The sequence below is a fragment of the Vicia villosa genome, linkage group LG4 (assembly GCF_029867415.1).
Source record: "Vicia villosa cultivar HV-30 ecotype Madison, WI linkage group LG4, Vvil1.0, whole genome shotgun sequence".
Classification (NCBI taxonomy): domain Eukaryota; kingdom Viridiplantae; phylum Streptophyta; class Magnoliopsida; order Fabales; family Fabaceae; genus Vicia; species Vicia villosa.
The window spans coordinates 149973382-149985689 of NC_081183.1; the positions used below are offsets into that span (position 1 = coordinate 149973382).

Here is a 12308-nt window from a genome sequence, read left to right on the forward strand (position 1 = left end):
ACAAATACACTTCAAATCAATGTGGGAGTCTCATGGTAAACAACACCTTCCATTACACAATTTCAAATTGTGCATGCATTTTGAAACTTCACCTTAATACACTACCTTTTTCTATCGTTATTGATCCGAAAAACGGAGAAATTGTGAAAACTTAATTAGCAATAGGCATCTTTCTATATAATATTGGATGTTAGTTATAATAGAAAACTAAACAAAAAGAGAAAATCAATTTATAAAACAAAACAAAGAGAGGTACTAGGGACTTTTTCAAATTTTGTTTCCACTTTTAAGTTAATCATGTTGGTAAACATTTAACATGTAACGTAGCATTACTCTCTTTATCATATTTCAACAACTTCTTTCACCATGGTTACAGAAACCAAGCTTCAAGCTCTCTTTGTTCTAGTTACATGCATATTGATATGTTTCTTCATGAATGTGAGTGCTACCTATCAACAAGGTATTGATTTAAAACACAGACAAGCTGAGAGTAACAAGATGAGAATAAGAGTTGATCTACACGGTGGTGCTGCTTTTACGACTATTGACTATTACAGAAGCTCTCAATAGCATTCCACCACAAAATACTAGAAGAGTTATTTTATCCATTGCAACCGGTGTTTATTGGTAATCTAATCTCACTATAACTCAATTTATTACTTTTTTTTCATTTTATCTTTTAAATATTTTAGTATTTAGTTAAATAGTTTAAAATATTGTGATGTTTGATTGCTATCATGAATTATATGACTTGTGATGTTTCAGGGAGAAAATTGTGATCTCCAAAGCATATCCTTTCATAACATTTTTAGGAGATATAATTCCTCCAACAATTATATGGAATGATTCTTCAAGTACCATAGGAAATGATGGACAAAAGTTTGAAACTTTTAATAGTGCAACTGTTGCAGTGAGTGCGGATTATTTTATAGCCATCAACCTTAAATTTGAGGTACTAAGTTAAACTCATTAATCCAAACAATGCATATAGTTTTTTAAATTATATTATACTATCATATTTCATGTTAGTTTTTTAAATTTACTATACTATTATATTTCATGTTGATTTGTTTTAGTTACTGTTAAGGAGTACTTTGTAAAAAAAGAAGATGGTGTAACAAAATTATAATTTAAAAGTTCAATAAAAAATGATAAAAATAGTTACTCATGTAATTAAATTGCTTTTCAAAATAGAATACGGCATCATATTTTAAGTCAGAGATAGAACCGGCAGTTGCACTTCGCATTTCAGGAAACAAAGCCGCATTTTACAATTGCACATTTAGTGGACTTCAAGATACTCTATATGATCACAAAGGTATCCACTACTTCAATAATTGCTATATTCAGGGCTCCGTTGATTTTATCTTTGGCTCTGGAAGGTCTCTCTACGAGGTATTATTCTTGTTTAATTTTTCCTGAAGTGTTATTGAAATGTTCATTATACTACTATTATATTGAAATATGGATTTGATGATGGTCTTAAACAAAAATATGATGATGGCCTAAAAGAAGGAATACATTTAACATTCTACAAATTTGTTTAAGATATAAATACTAATCTTAAATTTGTCATTTATTTATTAACTTGTGAATAAATCTCGTGTATTTCGAAAGTGCACTTAGAAAAATATGTATAGAGAAAAGAGTTGTTCCTGAAAATAGTAGATAACAATAACATAAAAATTTCCGCCCGATTCATTTGGGTTGATAGATTTTAATTCAATTGACATGCAGAGCTGCATTCTAAATTCCATAGCCAACAAAGTGACCGCAATCACAGCTCAGAAACGTTCAATTACGTCGTTAGATAGCGGATTTTCATTTAAAAATAGCATCGTAAAAGGCAGTGGCCGAGCTTATCTAGGGAGACCATTGGGAGAATACTCGAGGGTTATTTTTTCTAACACCTTCATGGATAATCTTGTTCTCCCTAAAGGATGGGAAGATACTATGGATGGCAGAGCAAACTACTCGTGATATCGGATTTCCATATTTTGTCATTATGCACTCATCCGAACAAGTATTTCCATATTACGATATCGGTATTTTATTCTAGTTTACGTATTTTTTATTTTCCATTACATTTTGTCGAATAATAGGAGGTTTTAAAATAATGATATCATTGTTTTGAAAAAAATGAATCACTCAGAGCATATTTCGGATATGCATATCTAAAACTGGTTCATGGTGTTTTGGGAATATTAGGAGTGTTTTCCACCATATATGGGTGCATAAAGAAATTGCCTTTATTTAATTTATTTTCAAGTAATTAACCCAAGCGTGTGATTGGTATATAAACACTACAACAAATACACTTCAAATCAATGTGGGAGTCTCATGGTAAACAACACCTTCCATTACACAATTTCAAATTGTGCATGCATTTTGAAACTTCACCTTAATACACTACCTTTTTCTATCGTTATTGATCCAAAAAACGGAGAAATTGTGAAAACTTAATTATCAATAGGCATCTTTCTGTATAATATTGGATGTTAGTTATAATAGAAAACTAAACAAAAAGAGAAAATCAATTTATAAAACAAAACAATAAGAGGTACTAAGGACTTTTTCAAATTTTGTTTCTATTTTTAAGTTAATCATGTTGGTAAACATTTAACATGTAACGTAGCGTTACACTCTTTATCATATTTCAACAACTTCTTTCACCATGGTTACAGAAACCAAGCTTCAAGCTCTCTTTTTTCTAGTTACATGCATATTGATATGTTTCTTCATGAATGTGAGTGCTACCTATCAACAAGGTATTGATTCAAAACACAGACAAGCTGAGAGTAACAAGAAGAGAATAAGAGTTGATCTACACAGTGGTGCTGCTTTTACGACTATTGACTATTACAGAAGCTCTCAATAGCATTCCACCACAAAATACTAGAAGAGTTATTTTATCCATTGCAACCGGTGTTTATTGGTAATATAATCTCACTATAACTCAATTTATTACTTTTTTTTCATTTTATCTTTTAAATATTTTAGTATTTAGTTAAATAGTTTAAAATATTGTGATGTTTGATTGCTATCATGAATTATATGACTTGTGATGTTTCAGGGAGAAAATTGTGATCTCCAAAGCATATCCTTTCATAACATTTTTAGGAGATATAATTCCTCCAACAATTATATGGAATGATTCTTCAAGTACCATAGGAAATGATGGACAAAAGTTTGAAACTTTTAATAGTGCAACTGTTGCAGTGAGTGCGGATTATTTTATAGCCATCAACCTTAAATTTGAGGTACTAAGTTAAACTCATTAATCCAAACAATGCATATAGTTTTTTAAATTATATTATACTATCATATTTCATGTTAGTTTTTTAAATTTACTATACTATTATATTTCATGTTGATTTGTTTTAGTTACTGTTAAGGAGTACTTTGTAAAAAAAGAAGATGGTGTAACAAAATTATAATTTAAAAGTTCAATAAAAAATGATAAAAATAGTTACTCATGTAATTAAATTGCTTTTCAAAATAGAATACGGCATCATATTTTAAGTCAGAGATAGAACCGGCAGTTGCACTTCGCATTTCAGGAAACAAAGCCGCATTTTACAATTGCACATTTAGTGGACTTCAAGATACTCTATATGATCACAAAGGTATCCACTACTTCAATAATTGCTATATTCAGGGCTCCGTTGATTTTATCTTTGGCTCTGGAAGGTCTCTCTACGAGGTATTATTCTTGTTTAATTTTTCCTGAAGTGTTATTGAAATGTTCATTATACTACTATTATATTGAAATATGGATTTGATGATGGTCTTAAACAAAAATATGATGATGGCCTAAAAGAAGGAATACATTTAACATTCTACAAATTTGTTTAAGATATAAATACTAATCTTAAATTTTGTCATTTATTTATTAACTTGTGAATAAATCTCGTGTATTTCGAAAGTGCACTTAGAAAAATATGTATAGAGAAAAGAGTTGTTCCTGAAAATAGTAGATAACAATAACATAAAAATTTTCGCCCGATTCATTTGGGTTGATATTTTTTAATTCAATTGACATGCAGAGCTGCATTCTAAATTCCATAGCCAACAAAGTGACCGCAATCACAGCTCAGAAACGTTCAATTACGTCGTTAGATAGCGGATTTTCATTTAAAAATAGCATCGTAAAAGGCAGTGGCCGAGCTTATCTAGGGAGACCATTGGGAGAATACTCGAGGGTTATTTTTTCTAACACCTTCATGGATAATCTTGTTCTCCCTAAAGGATGGGAAGATACTATGGATGGCAGAGCAAACTACTCGTGATATCGGATTTCCATATTTAGTCATTATGCACTCATCCGAACAAGTATTTCCATATTACGATATCGGTATTTTATTCTAGTTTACGTATTTTTTATTTTCCATTACATTTTGTCGAATAATAGGAGGTTTTAAAATAATGATATCATTGTTTTGAAAAAAATGAATCACTCAGAGCATATTTCGGATATGCATATCTAAAACTGGTTCATGGTGTTTTGGGAATATTAGGAGTGTTTTCCACCATATATGGGTGCATAAAGAAATTGCCTTTATTTAATTTATTTTCAAGTAATTAACCCAAGCGTGTGATTGGTATATAAACACTACAACAAATACACTTCAAATCAATGTGGGAGTCTCATGGTAAACAACACCTTCCATTACACAATTTCAAATTGTGCATGCATTTTGAAACTTCACCTTAATACACTACCTTTTTCTATCGTTATTGATCCAAAAAACTGAGAAATTGTGAAAACTTAATTATCAATAGGCATCTTTCTGTATAATATTGGATGTTAGTTATAATAGAAAACTAAACAAAAAGAGAAAATCAATTTATAAAACAAAACAATAAGAGGTACTAAGGACTTTTTCAAATTTTGTTTCTATTTTTAAGTTAATCATGTTGGTAAACATTTAACATGTAACGTAGCGTTACACTCTTTATCATATTTCAACAACTTCTTTCACCATGGTTACAGAAACCAAGCTTCAAGCTCTCTTTTTTCTAGTTACATGCATATTGATATGTTTCTTCATGAATGTGAGTGCTACCTATCAACAAGGTATTGATTCAAAACACAGACAAGCTGAGAGTAACAAGAAGAGAATAAGAGTTGATCTACACAGTGGTGCTGCTTTTACGACTATTGACTATTACAGAAGCTCTCAATAGCATTCCACCACAAAATACTAGAAGAGTTATTTTATCCATTGCAACCGGTGTTTATTGGTAATATAATCTCACTATAACTCAATTTATTACTTTTTTTTCATTTTATCTTTTAATTATTTTAGTATTTAGTTAAATAGTTTAAAATATTGTGATGTTTGATTGCTATCATGAATTATATGACTTGTGATGTTTCAGGGAGAAAATTGTGATCTCCAAAGCATATCCTTTCATAACATTTTTAGGAGATATAATTCCTCCAACAATTATATGGAGTGATTCTTCAAGTACCATAGGAAATGATGGACAAAAGTTGGAAACTTTTAATAGTGCAACTGTTGCAGTGAGTGCGGATTATTTTATAGCCATCAACCTTAAATTTGAGGTACTAAGTTAAACTCATTAATCCAAACAATGCATATAGTTTTTTAAATTATATTATACTATCATATTTCATGTTAGTTTTTTAAATTTACTATACTATTATATTTCATGTTGATTTGTTTTAGTTACTGTTAAGGAGTACTTTGTAAAAAAAGAAGATGGTGTAACAAAATTATAATTTAAAAGTTCAATAAAAAATGATAAAAATAGTTACTCATGTAATTAAATTGCTTTTCAAAATAGAATACGGCATCATATTTTAAGTCAGAGATAGAACCGGCAGTTGCACTTCGCATTTCAGGAAACAAAGCCGCATTTTACAATTGCACATTTAGTGGACTTCAAGATACTCTATATGATCACAAAGGTATCCACTACTTCAATAATTGCTATATTCAGGGCTCCGTTGATTTTATCTTTGGCTCTGGAAGGTCTCTCTACGAGGTATTATTCTTGTTTAATTTTTCCTGAAGTGTTATTGAAATGTTCATTATACTACTATTATATTGAAATATGGAGTTGATGATGGTCTTAAACAAAAATATGATGATGGCCTAAAAGAAGGAATACATTTAACATTCTACAAATTTGTTTAAGATATAAATACTAATCTTAAATTTTGTCATTTATTTATTAACTTGTGAATAAATCTCGTGTATTTCGAAAGTGCACTTAGAAAAATATGTATAGAGAAAAGAGTTGTTCCTGAAAATAGTAGATAACAATAACATAAAAATTCCCGCCCGATTCATTTGGGTTGATAGATTTTAATTCAATTGACATGCAGAGCTGCATTCTAAATTCCATAGCCAACAAAGTGACCGCAATCACAGCTCAGAAACGTTCAATTACGTCGTTAGATAGCGGATTTTCATTTAAAAATAGCATCGTAAAAGGCAGTGGCCGAGCTTATCTAGGGAGACCATTGGGAGAATACTCGAGGGTTATTTTTTCTAACACCTTCATGGATAATCTTGTTCTCCCTAAAGGATGGGAAGATACTATGGATGGCAGAGCAAACTACTCGTGATATCGGATTTCCATATTTTGTCATTATGCACTCATCCGAACAAGTATTTCCATATTACGATATCGGTATTTTATTCTAGTTTACGTATTTTTTATTTTCCATTACATTTTGTCGAATAATAGGAGGTTTTAAAATAATGATATCATTGTTTTGAAAAAAATGAATCACTCAGAGCATATTTCGGATATGCATATCTAAAACTGGTTCATGGTGTTTTGGGAATATTAGGAGTGTTTTCCACCATATATGGGTGCATAAAGAAATTGCCTTTATTTAATTTATTTTCAAGTAATTAACCCAAGCGTGTGATTGGTATATAAACACTACAACAAATACACTTCAAATCAATGTGGGAGTCTCATGGTAAACAACACCTTCCATTACACAATTTCAAATTGTGCATGCATTTTGAAACTTCACCTTAATACACTACCTTTTTCTATCGTTATTGATCCAAAAAACTGAGAAATTGTGAAAACTTAATTATCAATAGGCATCTTTCTGTATAATATTGGATGTTAGTTATAATAGAAAACTAAACAAAAAGAGAAAATCAATTTATAAAACAAAACAATAAGAGGTACTAGGGACTTTTTCAAATTTTGTTTCTATTTTTAAGTTAATCATGTTGGTAAACATTTAACATGTAACGTAGCGTTACACTCTTTATCATATTTCAACAACTTCTTTCACCATGGTTACAGAAACCAAGCTTCAAGCTCTCTTTTTTCTAGTTACATGCATATTGATATGTTTCTTCATGAATGTGAGTGCTACCTATCAACAAGGTATTGATTCAAAACACAGACAAGCTGAGAGTAACAAGAAGAGAATAAGAGTTGATCTACACAGTGGTGCTGCTTTTACGACTATTGACTATTACAGAAGCTCTCAATAGCATTCCACCACAAAATACTAGAAGAGTTATTTTATCCATTGCAACCGGTGTTTATTGGTAATATAATCTCACTATAACTCAATTTATTACTTTTTTTTCATTTTATCTTTTAATTATTTTAGTATTTAGTTAAATAGTTTAAAATATTGTGATGTTTGATTGCTATCATGAATTATATGACTTGTGATGTTTCAGGGAGAAAATTGTGATCTCCAAAGCATATCCTTTCATAACATTTTTAGGAGATATAATTCCTCCAACAATTATATGGAGTGATTCTTCAAGTACCATAGGAAATGATGGACAAAAGTTGGAAACTTTTAATTGTGCAACTGTTGCAGTGAGTGCGGATTATTTTATAGCCATCAACCTTAAATTTGAGGTACTAAGTTAAACTCATTAATCCAAACAATGCATATAGTTTTTTAAATTATATTATACTATCATATTTCATGTTAGTTTTTTAAATTTACTATACTATTATATTTCATGTTGATTTGTTTTAGTTACTGTTAAGGAGTACTTTGTAAAAAAAGAAGATGGTGTAACAAAATTATAATTTAAAAGTTCAATAAAAAATGATAAAAATAGTTACTCATGTAATTAAATTGCTTTTCAAAATAGAATACGGCATCATATTTTAAGTCAGAGATAGAACCGGCAGTTGCACTTCGCATTTCAGGAAACAAAGCCGCATTTTACAATTGCACATTTAGTGGACTTCAAGATACTCTATATGATCACAAAGGTATCCACTACTTCAATAATTGCTATATTCAGGGCTCCGTTGATTTTATCTTTGGCTCTGGAAGGTCTCTCTACGAGGTATTATTCTTGTTTAATTTTTCCTGAAGTGTTATTGAAATGTTCATTATACTACTATTATATTGAAATATGGAGTTGATGATGGTCTTAAACAAAAATATGATGATGGCCTAAAAGAAGGAATACATTTAACATTCTACAAATTTGTTTAAGATATAAATACTAATCTTAAATTTTGTCATTTATTTATTAACTTGTGAATAAATCTCGTGTATTTCGAAAGTGCACTTAGAAAAATATGTATAGAGAAAAGAGTTGTTCCTGAAAATAGTAGATAACAATAACATAAAAATTTTCGCCCGATTCATTTGGGTTGATAGATTTTAATTCAATTGACATGCAGAGCTGCATTCTAAATTCCATAGCCAACAAAGTGACCGCAATCACAGCTCAGAAACGTTCAATTACGTCGTTAGATAGCGGATTTTCATTTAAAAATAGCATCGTAAAAGGCAGTGGCCGAGCTTATCTAGGGAGACCATTGGGAGAATACTCGAGGGTTATTTTTTCTAACACCTTCATGGATAATCTTGTTCTCCCTAAAGGATGGGAAGATACTATGGATGGCAGAGCAAACTACTCGTGATATCGGATTTCCATATTTTGTCATTATGCACTCATCCGAACAAGTATTTCCATATTACGATATCGGTATTTTATTCTAGTTTACGTATTTTTTATTTTCCATTACATTTTGTCGAATAATAGGAGGTTTTAAAATAATGATATCATTGTTTTGAAAAAAATGAATCACTCAGAGCATATTTCGGATATGCATATCTAAAACTGGTTCATGGTGTTTTGGGAATATTAGGAGTGTTTTCCACCATATATGGGTGCATAAAGAAATTGCCTTTATTTAATTTATTTTCAAGTAATTAACCCAAGCGTGTGATTGGTATATAAACACTACAACAAATACACTTCAAATCAATGTGGGAGTCTCATGGTAAACAACACCTTCCATTACACAATTTCAAATTGTGCATGCATTTTGAAACTTCACCTTAATACACTACCTTTTTCTATCGTTATTGATCCAAAAAACTGAGAAATTGTGAAAACTTAATTATCAATAGGCATCTTTCTGTATAATATTGGATGTTAGTTATAATAGAAAACTAAACAAAAAGAGAAAATCAATTTATAAAACAAAACAATAAGAGGTACTAGGACTTTTTCAAATTTTGTTTCTATTTTTAAGTTAATCATGTTGGTAAACATTTAACATGTAACGTAGCGTTACACTCTTTATCATATTTCAACAACTTCTTTCACCATGGTTACAGAAACCAAGCTTCAAGCTCTCTTTTTTCTAGTTACATGCATATTGATATGTTTCTTCATGAATGTGAGTGCTACCTATCAACAAGGTATTGATTCAAAACACAGACAAGCTGAGAGTAACAAGAAGAGAATAAGAGTTGATCTACACAGTGGTGCTGCTTTTACGACTATTGACTATTACAGAAGCTCTCAATAGCATTCCACCACAAAATACTAGAAGAGTTATTTTATCCATTGCAACCGGTGTTTATTGGTAATATAATCTCACTATAACTCAATTTATTACTTTTTTTTTCATTTTATCTTTTAATTATTTTAGTATTTAGTTAAATAGTTTAAAATATTATGATGTTTGATTGCTATCATGAATTATATGACTTGTGATGTTTCAGGGAGAAAATTGTGATCTCCAAAGCATATCCTTTCATAACATTTTTAGGAGATATAATTCCTCCAACAATTATATGGAGTGATTCTTCAAGTACCATAGGAAATGATGGACAAAAGTTGGAAACTTTTAATTGTGCAACTGTTGCAGTGAGTGCGGATTATTTTATAGCCATCAACCTTAAATTTGAGGTACTAAGTTAAACTCATTAATCCAAACAATGCATATAGTTTTTTAAATTATATTATACTATCATATTTCATGTTAGTTTTTTAAATTTACTATACTATTATATTTCATGTTGATTTGTTTTAGTTACTGTTAAGGAGTACTTTGTAAAAAAAGAAGATGGTGTAACAAAATTATAATTTAAAAGTTCAATAAAAAATGATAAAAATAGTTACTCATGTAATTAAATTGCTTTTCAAAATAGAATACGGCATCATATTTTAAGTCAGAGATAGAACCGGCAGTTGCACTTCGCATTTCAGGAAACAAAGCCGCATTTTACAATTGCACATTTAGTGGACTTCAAGATACTCTATATGATCACAAAGGTATCCACTACTTCAATAATTGCTATATTCAGGGCTCCGTTGATTTTATCTTTGGCTCTGGAAGGTCTCTCTACGAGGTATTATTCTTGTTTAATTTTTCCTGAAGTGTTATTGAAATGTTCATTATACTACTATTATATTGAAATATGGAGTTGATGATGGTCTTAAACAAAAATATGATGATGGCCTAAAAGAAGGAATACATTTAACATTCTACAAATTTGTTTAAGATATAAATACTAATCTTAAATTTTGTCATTTATTTATTAACTTGTGAATAAATCTCGTGTATTTCGAAAGTGCACTTAGAAAAATATGTATAGAGAAAAGAGTTGTTCCTGAAAATAGTAGATAACAATAACATAAAAATTTTCGCCCGATTCATTTGGGTTGATAGATTTTAATTCAATTGACATGCAGAGCTGCATTCTAAATTCCATAGCCAACAAAGTGACCGCAATCACAGCTCAGAAACGTTCAATTTCGTCGTTAGATAGCGGATTTTCATTTAAAAATAGCATCGTAAAAGGCAGTGGCCGAGCTTATCTAGGGAGACCATTGGGAGAATACTCGAGGGTTATCTTTTCTAACACCTTCATGGATAATCTTGTTCTCCCTAAAGGATGGGAAGATACTATGGATGGCAGAGCAAACTACTCGTGATATCGGATTTCCATATTTTGTCATTATGCACTCATCCGAACAAGTATTTCCATATTACGATATCGGTATTTTATTCTAGTTTACGTATTTTTTATTTTCCATTACATTTTGTCGAATAATAGGAGGTTTTAAAATAATGATATCATTGTTTTGAAAAAAATGAATCACTCAGAGCATATTTCGGATATGCATATCTAAAACTGGTTCATGGTGTTTTGGGAATATTAGGAGTGTTTTCCACCATATATGGGTGCATAAAGAAATTTCCTTTATTTAATTTATTTTCAAGTAATTAACCCAAGCGTGTGATTGGTATATAAACACTACAACAAATACACTTCAAATCAATGTGGGAGTCTCATGGTAAACAACACCTTCCATTACACAATTTCAAATTGTGCATGCATTTTGAAACTTCACCTTAATACACTACCTTTTTCTATCGTTATTGATCCAAAAAACGGAGAAATTGTGAAAACTTAATTAGCAATAGGCATCTTTCTATATAATATTGGATGTTAGTTATAATAGAAAACTAAACAAAAAGAGAAAATCAATTTATAAAACAAAACAATAAGAGGTACTAGGACTTTTTCAAATTTTGTTTCTATTTTTAAGTTAATCATGTTGGTAAACATTTAACATGTAACGTAGCGTTACACTCTTTATCATATTTCAACAACTTCTTTCACCATGGTTACAGAAACCAAGCTTCAAGCTCTCTTTTTTCTAGTTACATGCATATTGATATGTTTCTTCATGAATGTGAGTGCTACCTATCAACAAGGTATTGATTTAAAACACAGACAAGCTGAGAGTAACAAGAAGAGAATAAGAGTTGATCTACACAGTGGTGCTGCTTTTACGACTATTGACTATTACAGAAGCTCTCAATAGCATTCCACCACAAAATACTAGAAGAGTTATTTTATCCATTGCAACCGGTGTTTATTGGTAATATAATCTCACTATAACTCAATTTATTACTTTTTTTTTCATTTTATCTTTTAATTATTTTAGTATTTAGTTAAATAGTTTAAAATATTGTGATGTTTGATTGCTATCATGAATTATATGACTTGTGATGTTTCA

At 30.1% G+C, this 12308-nt stretch overlaps 4 pseudogenes; all 4 read left to right on the forward strand.

Moving 5' to 3' along the window:
- Positions 1-366: 366 nt before the first annotated feature.
- LOC131598061 (probable pectinesterase 68) lies at positions 367-1980 on the forward strand (annotated as a pseudogene).
- A 694-nt stretch (positions 1981-2674) lies between these two features.
- Positions 2675-4289, forward strand: LOC131598062 (probable pectinesterase 68; annotated as a pseudogene).
- Positions 4290-4983: 694 nt separating this feature from the next.
- On the forward strand, positions 4984-6598 carry LOC131598063 (probable pectinesterase 68; annotated as a pseudogene).
- Positions 6599-7292: 694 nt separating this feature from the next.
- LOC131598064 (probable pectinesterase 68) lies at positions 7293-11216 on the forward strand (annotated as a pseudogene).
- Positions 11217-12308: the final 1092 nt, after the last annotated feature.